The sequence below is a fragment of the Neovison vison genome, chromosome 10 (genome assembly GCF_020171115.1).
Source record: "Neovison vison isolate M4711 chromosome 10, ASM_NN_V1, whole genome shotgun sequence".
Classification (NCBI taxonomy): Eukaryota; Metazoa; Chordata; class Mammalia; order Carnivora; family Mustelidae; genus Neogale; species Neogale vison.
Window position 1 is genome coordinate 12,204,816 of NC_058100.1, and position 13,634 is coordinate 12,218,449.

Consider the following 13,634-nt stretch of genomic DNA (forward strand, 5'->3'; position numbering starts at 1 on the left):
GGGAAGGCTCACCCTGCTGTAAATTGTGTTGCTGAGTAGTAAATGTGTATGCATTTCTACAACTTTGATTTATTTTGATTGTGATACTTCATGAAAGATGTTGTAGCCCTTAACTTTGCCAGTTCTCCCAAAGCAGAATCTGCCGAAGAGTTTCATTAGGATGCGCACCAAGGGAGTCCCCGCAGGACAGAGGCATGTAGAAGAGAACATCCCTGGTGGTGAGAATATGGCAACAAGAGATCCCAAGACATCAGGCACCAATTTGACTTCTTTTCTGGATGCCCATAGTACCTTCACTTCTCTCTAAACCTGGGGCAATTCTAGAGGTATTAGTTTCTTGAATTGTTCGCGAGTCCTTGCGATGGACTGCTGCCATTTGTACTGAGGTGTGTAGATGGGACATGCCCCGAATGGAAGGTTGCAGACTGAGTTTTAGTCCCGAGGGCTCACATTCCATCTTATGGATTACTCTATCCAGTTTTCAGGTTCAAGTTGAGCTCTGAACAGCTGTTGGGTCTTTGATGCTCATATCCCCAGGACCCCATCTTTCAGCTGACTGCTTGTTTCAGAACCATGTGCCACACACTCTGGGAGTGACGTAGGAAGTCCTAGCCCTGGTCTCCTTCGGCACTGGTGTGTAAAAGTTGAGGGTGAAGACAGACAGAGATATGGGTTGATTTGTTCTTTTAATGTGGTTTTTCTTTTCAGATCAAGTGAAACAGTATTATAATTCTTAGTAGATATTATAAATGTTTGTTGAGCATCTACCGTGTGTCAGGCTGAGCAGCCATCAAGGAATTTATACTTGGTGTAAATTTCTCTTCCTTCACTAGGCTCAGCTTATGAAGCTTGACATTATTTTTAGTTACCTTCTGATCTCTGCCGTCTAGCATGGAGTCTGATCCATATGGGGAAATGATGTGCAAAGAGCAGTTCACCTTGCTATTTTCCTTCTTTGTCCTCTGACACCTTTGCCTTACACAGGCCAACCGATGGCCTTCTTCCCATCAAAATACCAGAACATCTTTCCCTCTAGCTGTTTATTTCCTACTGCACCTCTTACAATGACTGTGAGAAGAAACAAACTTTTTCCTTTATGGCAAGGGTGACTTCTCACTAGTACGTACAATGCCCCATAAAGGCCGACCTGTTTTTATCCTTTTGCACGCTGCTGTTTCACCAGCACCAAAAATATTGTCTGGGACATTGTAACTACATGTTAGCTTATTTATAATTATTTGTTGAATGAATACATAAAATTAAAAGCAGGGCAAAGACCTTAACATGTTAGATAGGTTCGGTTAAGCTATGCAGCAGTAACAAGGAAAGCTGGAAATTTCGGGGGCTGAGCATAGATGTTTCTTTCTCTTTTTTGAGGAGTTGGCCATGGGTCCCTCAGCCTTCTGGATCAGCTCCTTTCCTGGTGTGAATGCCAGGATCTGGAATGGAACATATAGCTTTTGGGTTTCTCCTATAGAGAAGGGAGGGTGGAAGAGTTGCCTCCTGACTCATAAATACTTTTGCCTGAAAATGATGCATGGCCCTTCTGCTCATGGTCTTTTGGTTACATGGCTGGGAAATGTGGGTGAGCCCCTGAGTATCTGGTGAGCACGCTCCACTAAATGTGTTAGTCAGGCTGGCTAAGGGATGCTGTAATGTCCTAGGAAAGCAAGTGTTGGCGTCCCACCCTCACTCTGACCCCTTGAGTGCATGCCGGCCACCTTTCCAATGCGAGCAGCTTCTCTTCTTTGCCTGAAGTCTGTTTCAGGGAGCTGGAGCTTGCTTTGACCTCCACTTTGCTGTCAGCATGGGAGGCTCCTGGTGTCAGGAAACCACACTACATCAGGCTGAGATTAAGGTTGAATAAGACATAGAGCAGCCTTTGAGGAGTGTGGACCATTTGAATTTTTGTCTCCCTCACTAGGCTCAGTTTGTTAAAGGCAGGATGGACTTGATCAGTGACTGATGGGAATTAGTGTATAACTAGCTCAGGCAGGATCCTGAGGTGCACATTCTACACTGGCTCCCAGAGATAGCAGCAAGATGAAGCTCTAATTGTCCTCAGCAAAGACTTGCTTGATAACAAATTTATTATCAGCCGTCTTCCCTTCCCCATCTCACTTCCTCACTCTCCTGACAGTGTTTCTTGGGATTTCCTTTCAAATAAATTATTTACACTTGATTTTGTGTTTTAGGATCTTCTTAAGGAGGAGCTCTGAACTAAAATACAAAGTTGCCTCAATAGTTTGAATCTGTGTGTGTGTGTGTGTGTGTGTGTGTGTGAGAGAGAGAGAGAGAGAGAGAGAGAGAAAGGGAGAACACTGTATTGATTTGTGAAGGGCACAAGAGAGGCTTCCTTCCTGTCTTCACGTGCTCTGTAGGTATTTGGAAAGAGGGAAGTGAAAGGAATAAAAGGTAGGAGAATATCTAAGATGCCAGAAAGGCTTTCTCCTGTAACTAGGTTTTTAAAAACATAAAACCTGGATCCTTTTATTACTGTAACGGCTCCCTGAAGTCCTGGTGAGAAACGTTCCCATAGTCTTTCTAAGGTGAGCACCCTCTGGCCCATTAGCACAGAAGTCGGGGTGGCTGGAGTGCTCTCTTTTTCAGCACCTCTTGGTTGAGATTTCAGAAGTACTTTCAGGCAGTCCTAAAGTGGTGACACTGGTCTTTGGTTCTTCACCTCTGCTTTTCATGTCTTCTGCTCCTTTTTGGTGATCTCCTGTGTCCCAGGATCAAATAATGCTAAAATGACCTTACAATTTGTCATCCACATCAGGGCATTTTTTGTTCTTAGGTCCTTGCAAACCAATGAGAAAACTAAGGTGTCACTTAAACAAACCATTCTCACTCAGCTGGTGGCGGTGCCAGGGTGCGTGGGTGGGGGGCAGTGTGCTTCCTTAATGCACCACCTACTGTCCCATATTGACTAGCCAGGGGCTTCATGTCAGAGAAGGAGGCCTGTCTCCGGGGTAGGAGTCAGGGCGTGCATGCACAGTCTTGACTTTGTTGCTCACTCCTAAAGGAAATTTGACAAGTTGTTTTGCTTTTCTGGGGGCAGTGTTAGTACCTGTGAAGGACAGACCTAAGATTGAGTAAATAATAGTGATAATAATAGTAGCAGCCATCTTTCTTGTATATTTAGTGGCCAAGGCTTAAGAGCATGGATTCTAAAGCCAGAAACTTGGGTTTGAATCCCAACTCTACTTACTTACTTACTCACTTACTAATGTGAGATCTGGGCCAAGGTACTCCTCAGTTTTCTTAACCGTGTAACCATAGTACAAATGCCATATAATAAACTGTACCTATTTAGCAAGTACAGTTTTTAACTTTTGATATATGAGTATGCTCATGAAGCCATGAAACTATGACTACAATCGAGACAATATACCTATACATTCCCCCTCTGAGTTTCTGCTTATCCCTTTCCTAATAATAGTCTCCTCCATACCCCACCCCGTGCCCCGCTCCACAAGCAACCACCAGTCCTTCTGTCACTACAGATAAGTTTGCGTTTTCCAGAGATTTACATAAATGACGTCATGCAGTAGATGCCCTTTTTGGCTTGACTGCTTTCACCCTGCATTCTTATTGTGAAATTCATTCTGTGTCATATCACTAGCTCAGTCCTTGATATTGCTGACTAGTATTTCCCTGCGTGGATAAATTGCAGCTTATTAATTCGTTCACCTGTTGCTGGAAATTTAGGCTGTTTGGGACTTTTTTGGATATTACAAATACAGCTCTGTGAACATTTATATGTAATTCTTTGCATGGACATATGCTTTCTTTTCTCTTGGGTAAACAGCTGGGAGTAGAATGGTAGGTTCATATGGTAGGTATATATATCAACACTTTAAGAAACTGTTACATTATTTTCTGACATATTTTTACATTTTATTTTATTATTATTATTTTTAAAGATTTTATTTATTTATTTGACAGAGAGAGATCACAAGTAGGCAGAGAGGCAGGCAGAGAGAGAGAGAGAGAAAGAGAGGGAAGCAGGCTCCCTGCTGAGCAGAGAGCCCGATGTGGGACTCGATCCCAGGACCCTGAGATCATGACCTGAGCCGAAGGCAATGGCTTAACCCACTGAGCCACCCAGGCGTCCATATTTTTACATTTTAAATTCTAAAGTAAATTTTCCATTCCCACGATCAGTGCACAGTGTGAGAGTTTTAGCTCCTCTCTTCTCCTTCAAGACTTGGTATGGTCGTTATTCTATTCTATTCTATTCTATTTTATTTATTTTGGTATGATCATTATTTTAAATAGGTGTGTAGTAGTATGTCATTGGTTTTGATTCATTTTTTTTTCCTCATGAAGAAATGATGATCGACATCTTTTCATATGCATGGTGGCCATCAAGTATCTCCATAGATGAGGTTTCTTTAAAAACCTTTACCAGTAAAAAGAATCTCTTTTGTTTCCTTATGTTTTGAGAGTTCTTTGTATGTGCTAGATAACAAATCACTTACTAGATACAAGATTCTAACTATTTTCTCCATTTCTGTTGCTTGCCTCTTCATTCTTTGGCTGTGTCTTTCCCAGAGAAAAAGTTTTTAATTTTGATGAAATATGATTTATCAATTTGTTCTTTTATTCTTAATCCAAAGGCAGATTTCTCTTATTTTTTCTTCTAGAAGTACTACAGTTTTATGTTGACCTTTAAGCCCATGATCTACCATGAGTGAATTTTTGTATATGATGTGGTGTGAGGTGTGGATCTAAGTTTGGTTCTTTGGCATATAAATCGCCAACTCTTCTAGTACCCTTTGTAATAAAGATTATTTTTTTCTCTGCTGGATTGCTTTTGTACTTTTGTAAAAAAATCAATTGTCCACATGTATGGGTCTCCTGGACTTTCTATTATTTTCATTTTTTGTTGTTTGTATTTATATCAATATTGCACAGTACTCTAGGTTTATAATAAGCCTTGAACTAAGGTACTGTTAGTTTTGAAATTTTGTTCTTCATTTTTGAAATAATTTTGGCTCTTCTAGGTCCTTTGTGTGGCTATGTGAATTTTGCATTTGGTCTGACAGTTTCTACAAAAAAATCCTCCTGAGATTTTGATTGAAATTTTGTTGATCTTATACATTAATTTCAGGAGAATTGACATCTTAACAATATTAAGTCTTCTGGCCCAGGATCATACAAACTGGGACACATTTGAGAGTGAGAGGGGATGGTAGGAAAATTATGCTTGGATAGCCAGTATAAACCAGGGCTGTTCTGAGATATACGGTCATCCTATCGTGTGCCTTCTCATCAGCCCACGTGCTGACATCCCACTGGTGGCATGGTTCCCAGAACTCTCATCTACTCCTGTCAACTTCAAAATTTACTATGCTTCTAATAGTATTAACTACATTCCTGGCAGAAGTATCTCCATAAAGAAAACCCTAAAATCTCAGTATCCCATTGACGGCTTTTCCTGGATGGAAGGAATGACAATGGGTAGCCTGATAAATCAAACCCTAGTAAGAATTACATAGCAGATGTGTTAGTCTATTAACTTATTCATTCTTCTCACTTAATGAATGTAGCTAACTCATAAATTCTTTAACTTTTAAGGACTGATTCTAAAGGCAGATTAGAAAGACAGTGTTTAAAATAGTTTTCAAACATCTATGCCTGTGAATTATATTAAATAACAGCTGTAAAGCACCCAGTACTATTTCTGGTGCATCCAAAGCCATTGCTAAGTTCCCATCCCTTGAAGCACATCATAGCCTTGGGCCGTCCCTGCCTGCAGTCAGGAAGGGCTTTCCTGGGGAGGGCAAGGGGGGGAAGGATGTGAAACCTGATCTTCCTATATTCTTCTGGGTGGATCAAAAGCAAAGCTCATAAAAAGTTGGCAAAAGAAAACTCAAACTATATCATAGCAAAAAATCTGGAGTAGTTCTTCATGATATCACTGCCAGCAATCTTGCAAGATACTTGAGGACATAACCTTCACTGCTCTTTGCTGTCATGCACGCAAGGGTCAGGGTTTGGGTGGTGTAGGAAGGAGGTGGTGGCTTTGAAGCCCTCTGCCATTACTGTGAGCAGGAAGTGAAATATCAAGGATGTTATTCCAGAATTCTCTCTCTGCTTAATTCTGTTTCATTCTGGCTTCCTGTGTATCTCTTCTGTGCTGTGCTCCTTCTCTGCGAGGCTCTGAAGCCATTCAGGTGGTCAAGATGATGAGTTCAGTGGGTTAGGCTATGGGGCTAAGGAAATCAAGGGCACAGGTTCTGTCTCCATATGAGCCAATTAACTCTGCAAAGAAATTTGTCCAAGTCCTCAGATTGCCTTACTGACTCTCACCAGCTGGCTTGAAAACCCGTTCTCTGTGGCCTGGAGCACGGATGGCTAAATATCAGGCCTATCTCTAGTCCTGGAGAATTCTCCCTGGAGGAGTCCTTCCACACGTTAGAAATCTCTCATTAGATTCTGGGATCGTTCATTAATCTGGCAGCACTTTACTTCAAGGCCTGGTGTTTATCTTGAAGTAATTTATGAGTGACTGAGGATTTTGTGTTTCTGTAAAAACTGATCGTTGATAGTGTACCAGCCTGCTTGATAAATGATTCCTCGCTTCAGCATGCTGGAATGCAGAGTCAGCTGTGTCAGACTGCTGTGGGGAGGCCAAGGGGTAGCAAGTTGGGGCTTCAGATGTTGAGTTATTCAATTAAAAACTTCCTTTGAGTGTCTTCCATGGGCCAGGCACAGTGTGGGGTACTGGGGATACCGGGGATATAAGTATTCATTATTTCCACATATGTTTTAAGGCCTCTTCCATGGGGGGCATTCTAGTGGACCCAAAGGGCACAGCAGAGAATGAGACACTGCTTTCAAGGTGATCTGGGTTCAGGGCATGGGGTCTTAACCTTTGTGTCATGGACTCCCTTAGCAATCCTGTGAAGTCTATGGAAGCCTTCTCAGAATAACACTTTTAGATGTTTAAAATGAGCACACGAGTTTACAAAGGAAGCCGGTTATAATACAATGCAGTTGTCAAAATATTAAACAAATACATCCATGCTAAGTGCTGAGTACCCATGGTCCATGTCTGCTCATAGAGACCGCCTCTCAGGGCTCTCCTCTTCAGGGACCCTGTACCAATCTCAGCTGCTGCATGGAGGTGGTGTGTAGGGGGATGTTGTTCTAACCAGCCATGCTTTAAACCACATGTCTTGGTCCTCCCAGGCACAGCTGAGTAAAGACAGGAAAGCACTGACCCGGAGGCTGCTGTTCTATCTCGAACTACTGAGACATTCTCATCAAGAGAGCTGTCCTAGGCAGCAGGTCATTCTTAGCAATGTGCATTTGGGAAGCAGGACCCATTTCAGAGATGGCTGGGGACTAAAGATGAAGAAATGCAAAAAGCAGACCCCGATGTAGTCATGAGATGTCTGGAACAAGGTGAGGGTCTAAGAGGCTGAGCTGAGGACCAGGCAGAGCTGCCGAGACAAAGAAGAGTTAATGAGTCACTTGCTGTGGGTAGAGAGGCAGACTGATGGGCAGAGAAACAGAAAAGGTCAAGGAGCTGAGTGGGGTTGAGGGCAGAGCCTTAGAGTGAAAATCCAGAAATCTTTCTGCAGAGATGTAGAATTGCTTTGGATGGATCTAGAAAACCCTTCAGTTTGTGTCTCCACTTCCATTACTCCCAAGGGGACTTGTGGTTCATCTTTTCCTGAATCGTACAGAAGGGCTCGCTTCCTGGCAGACATTCCCATTTTCTTGATTACTGTGTACATTCTTACAATAACTTTTCATGTCCCAAGGCAACTAGTAGATCTCTGTTGCTTGTTATCAAGAGTCGAATGCAAACATGGCAGGGAGGGGCGAGTCTCCAGAGGATAATGGGGGCATCTGACTCCCTCAAGCAGCAGGCGTGGGCAGAGAGTGCTTCCCAGCATACTTCTAAGTTGAGTTTTGGATTTGTCGAAGGCTAACAGTACAAAATTTTGTCAGAAAATTCTGTGGTTCATTAAAATTTTGCTTCTTTTTTATGTTGGGGACATTTGAATTCCATTACGGTATGCAGTGTTTATAGTAAAAACTTAGTTTTGTGTGTTGGGAGAGGGGTTTGGTAAAGGGACAAAGTCAGGGTCAGTAGAAAATTCAAGGTAACTAAAAGTAATATTTAATAATGAAATCCCATTCATACCTATTTTGCTTGGCAATTGGTAGTAAGGTGAGAAAAGCCAATAATAATCTTAAAATCTGAAGTTGTGCATGGATGGCTTAGTGGAAAAGGAAGTGCAACCCCAAATTAGATAGGATAAAAGAGGGTATGGGGGCCAACCAAATAGGCATTTATTCATTTATCCACTCAGTGCCTCTTACAGATCAGGGAAAAGCAAGACAGACTGTCCTCAGGAGCTTACATACAATACATAAAAATAAATGAATAGGTAATAATGCATTGTGAAATGTGCTAAGAAGGATATGAAACAAAGACATGATAAGTGAGGAACTAGGTGGGGTGGGGACTAGTTCAGACAAGACGGTTTAGGAATAGATCACTTCCTACCTTTGTAAGAAGGGGCATTTGAGGGGCACTAGGGTGGCTCAGTGGGTTAAGCCTCTGCCTTTAGCTCAGGTCATGATTTCAGGGTCCTGGGTTCGAGCCCCACATGGGGCTATGCTCAGCAGGGAGCCTGCTTCCCCCTTCCCCTCTGCCTGCCTCTCTGCCTACTTGTGATCTCTCTCTCTCTGTCAAATAAATAAATAAATAAATAAAATCTTTAAGAAAAAAAGGGGGGGCACTTGAGCTGAGACTCGAAATTTACATGTCAGTCTTGGGTGTTGCTAAAGGAAGTTCCTTCCAGCCATACGGGACAGGAAGTGCACCTTAAATATAGACTGGGGCTTAGGAGGTAGAGAGCGAGAGGGAGAAGAGTTTGAGTGAGGCTAGAGGTAAGCAAAGACCATTTGCTTAACAACAATTCATGCAAAGACTTCCAGGACTGTGATGTTCCAGGCATATAGCAGTGAACAAGACAGATAAAAGCCTCTGCCCCCAGGGAGCATATCCTTTAGAGAGGACCTGGTCATAATATGTCTTGTAATAAAGGGTTTGAACTTTAGTGTAAAGACAATGGGGAGCCTTTGAAGTGGTCAAAGCTGGGGAGTGACATAGTTGGATTTGCATTTTAGAAAGCTCAGGTCTGAGAACAGTGTGGAGAATGGTTGGGGGAAGGCAGTCTAGAAACCAGGAGATGAGAGAGCTCGGTGCAAAAAAGAAAGTGTTATTCTGTTTTTAGATAGTGCAGTAGGTTGGAAATAAATGGAGAGATTCCAGAGGTATTAAGAAGGTGTAATGGACAGGATCAGGTGGACAGGTGAAAGATTAAGAAGGACACAGACATGTGTGGTCAATTTTCTGACTTCAAGAATTGGGTGGGTGTTGTTGGCATTAATTTTGGGGGGCAGCACACAAGAAAGAACAGATTTTTTTTGAGGAAAAATTAAATGGTATTATTCCTGTCTTTGATGAGATTTATACTTTATTGAAGAGATAAACATGCAAATAAAACCACTTTATCAACCAGTGTGTACTACTCAGTAAATCATGCTGTATTAACAACCACCATAATGATGTTTTCATACAGCAAAGATTTATTATTCTGTCATGTTGCATGTCCAAAGCCAACAGGGTGGGGTGTACCGGGGAAGCATGGAGCTCTCCTCATTGTAATCAGTGGACTGGGGCCAACAGAGTTTCCATCTTGATACAAGCCTCTACCCACCAAGACAGAGTTAAAAAAAAAAAAAAAAGAGAAAGAGAAAGAAATAATGAATCTGGCTCTTAAATCCTCTGTCTGGAAATGATCTGGGTTCCATCTGCGCCCATTTCATTGGCCAAGTCATAGGTCATGCCTAACTTCAAGAATCTGAGGAAGGACAATCACACTATGTGCTGGGAAGGGAGGAAGATGACAATTTCTTCTTTTCAGTGCATCCTATCAGGTGGGGCACATTTTATTTTGTCCTTTATGGATGGCAGTCATTTTGATAGCTTGATGAAGTTGGTATTTACCAGACTTCTCCACTATAAACCTTTTTCCCCTTTGTAATTAATAAATATGTTGTAGGGAATTACTTTGAAACTACCTTCAGTAAATTTTTAATTAATTAATTAAGATCTGAAGGGACCTGTGGTTTTCTCTTTATGCAGTGGGTTATCATTCATTACTATAATTATTTATTTTCACACTCAAATCGTCCCAGATTTGGCCAGTGGGAACCCCTTGAATCTGACTTTTGTGTCTGTTTAGCATGTTCCTGCATACTTTGAGTATTTCCTTGCCTCTGGCTGCAGACTTACCTTACACTTCGCTTGCTCCTACTCTAGCTATGGAATCAGTCATTTCTCCAAGGAGCCCTGATTGTTTTTAGTGGAGAAGAGCATTTAGAAGATTAGAATGTTTGGTGTGCTATTTGCTTTGGAGATGTTGCTGCTTCCAGGCCCTTTCAGTGGACAGAGCAAAAGGATACATGTATGCATGTACACACACTCAGATACACACACACACACACACGTACACACACTCACATCTATGCTCGTATCTGTATCTACTATATATATTTATTTTGGAATCTCCAATTCCAGTTCAACAGCATGGAGTATATTCTGCTTTTTTTTCTTTCTGTATTTATAAATCTTTGCTTCTACACTGAGCACATTGGCTCTCATCCTCACATATTTCTTTAGTTCGTGAGTCCTATCCCACCCTCTCCCCATCCTTCCCATGTGGGTACTCTCCCCAGTCCACTTGGCCTCCAACACCATGCCAAGCTACCCTCCTCACTACTTAGGTTCTGACTTCCCATCCTGGGCTAATGGGGACAGTGGCCTGTTAACAAAGCTTGCAAGGTGATCTCCCTGTACCCTACCATGAATCTGTTTGGGGCCCATTTTTATAGGTAATGTAATGTGTGGCATTGAGAAAGGATTGCAGACAACTTAGAGTTAGAAGTCCAGGTCTTCTGAGCCCCATTTTCCTCCCGTTCTAAAGCCCTGGGCATCAATAACAATTATCAGAATCCATGGAAGATTTCTTTGGCTTCTCTTTCTCAAATTCATTCCAAATGGATTTACTTTGGAAAGTAAGTGAACGTCCGCTTACCCATTTCAGAGTTATCTAAAGGTGGAAAAAAAAAAGCTATTTTTTTTCAGCAGTTCAGAGATTTTTCAAATACTTTTTTGTCTTTGGATTACTCAAAAGCAGCTTTGTTTGGTAATTTTAAACTTGGCATCTCTGGTACAAAACCCTGAGTAAGGAATGTGTGCTTTGCCTTGTTTGAAGAAATTTGGTTTTGAAATAACACAGTTATGGATGTTTAAAAATACTGCACTGAGCAGACACTGTGTGTTATTTTCCTTTGCCTTTGAAACATGCTCTATATTGTGAAGCCGATAACTTTCATGGGTGGAAGAATTTAATAGCGTATACTTAACTGATGCAAATGTGAGATCATTTTATAAGTCACATGGGAATCTGGTCGGGTTGTCTTTTTAGCTTTTATTCAGTAAATTCACATGATCTCCAAATAGCTTAGAATCCTTGGGCACACTGCCTGTGTACATATCAGGTGCTCCATAATTGCTGAGCTGATGTGAACTGAACACGCTTGTTTTCATTTGGCTGTATGGTTCCCCTCCAGCTTTGAGGGCTTAAGTATGGTCTGAAACAGGGTTTGGCAAATTGTGGACCATGGACCAAATCCAGCTTGCCACCAGCTTTTCTACGGCCTGCAGGCTGAGCATGTTTTTCGCATTTTCTAAATGGTTGAATAAAAATCAAAAGGAGACTAACACTTCGTGACATGTGAAAATTATGTGAAATTGAAATTTCAGTGTGCACACATAAAGTTTTATCAGGATATAGTCATGCTCACTCACGGATGTACCATCCAAGACAGCTTTCACATGACAATGGCAGAGATGGGCACTTACAACAGAGACCGTATGACCTGCAAAGCATAAAATATTTACATCTGGTCCTTTACAGACAAAGTTCAGGGAGGGACACCTGGGTGGCTCAGTCAGTTGAGCATCTGCCTTCGGCTCGGGTCATGATCCTGTGGTCCTGGGATCCAGCCCCATGTCTGGATTCCTGCTCATTGGGGAGGCTGCTTCTCCCACTCCCTCTGCTGCTCCCCTTGCTTGTGCTTGCTCTCTGTCAAATAAATGGATAAAATCTTAAAAAGAAAAAAAAAAGATTGTGGATGCCTAATCCAGAAGATAGAAGAGGTTGCCTACTCATTTTTAGGATTTTTGTGCTCTAAAACTTAAAGCCTTTTTAATTTTCTATCCCTCATACTTCCAGTCTGCCTCTTCACTGGCATTCGATTGAATTCCAACCTCATTTCAATAATAAAAGCTATAGTCAAAGAATAAAATTATAGAGTATAAAGTCAAATATAATTTTGTTGCTTCTGTGCTTTTTGTTGTTTGTTTGCACTACTGTTTATATATTAGATGATGAATAAAGGCAATTACGAGTGAAAGGACCTAAACGATACCACCTATTTTATACATTGCTGTGTTTGTTTCCAGTTGTTGGTTAATTTTGGTTTCTCAAGCTCTTTCCAAACTCCACAAAGGTAGGGGGATGAGCTTTATTGCTTCTTTTGGATTTCAGGCTTGTAGTGTGGTACCTAGAGTTGGGAGTCACAGCTATCAAAATCATTGCCTATACTTGCCATCTGCTTGTTCTCCCCTCAACCCAGTCTAAGCAGGGTTAGACTCCCACCACGCATGACACTGGGCAAAGTCATCAATGACTCCATCTGCCTAACTCTCATAGTTGATTTTCTGTTTTGACCTTATTTTGCTTACACTAGCTTAGAGTGTGGTTGTTTACTTTCTCTAGTCTTCTAGGGCACCACACATTTCCCCTCTTTCTCCCACATTGTTGGTGACTTCTCCTCTCCTTGGATAGTCCCTTTTATTAACCAGGTCTTTTTATGTTGATGTTTTGGTATTCAGAGGCTTGCTGAGAATGAAGAGACTCTTTCTCCCAGGATTCAATAATAAACAACTCAGTCCTGAGTGGGCCTTTCAAATGAAAACCACCTCATCCAAATCCCATACCCCCAACCAGCTTCTTTCCTGGGGTCTCACACAGCCCTTACACTCCAGGGTAATATTCTCCTGACATAATCACCTATGGCCTCATACCAGACAACTAGGGAGCGCGCCTATACCCCAGAGCCACTGATCTTCTTCAAACTAGCCAATCCTAAACGGGCTTCCCCTGCCTTGCCCGTTCTTTTGCATGGAAACCAGAGAAAAAGCTTTTGCCTGCATTTTCCTTCCAACTTCCTCTGCCTCTTCCTCTGCCTGCTGATTGACTCCGTGTGGCCCTGCACAGTGGGCCACACCTCCTGTTTCTAGGGCTTTGTGAGTGTAACAAACTTCTTTCTTTGTGACAGTCATTTCCGTGTCTGTTTGTGTTATCATACTTGCTTAAAATAAATCCTGGATGCCTTTAAAACACTCTTCTTCTTTCTAACCTTTAAATACTGAAACCTCTCTGGGATCTTTCTTGCTCTTCCTCTCTTCTCTATTTACCCACCCCCTGCCCCCAACCCCCCAACTAAGGATGATCCAATTTATGCTTATGGGT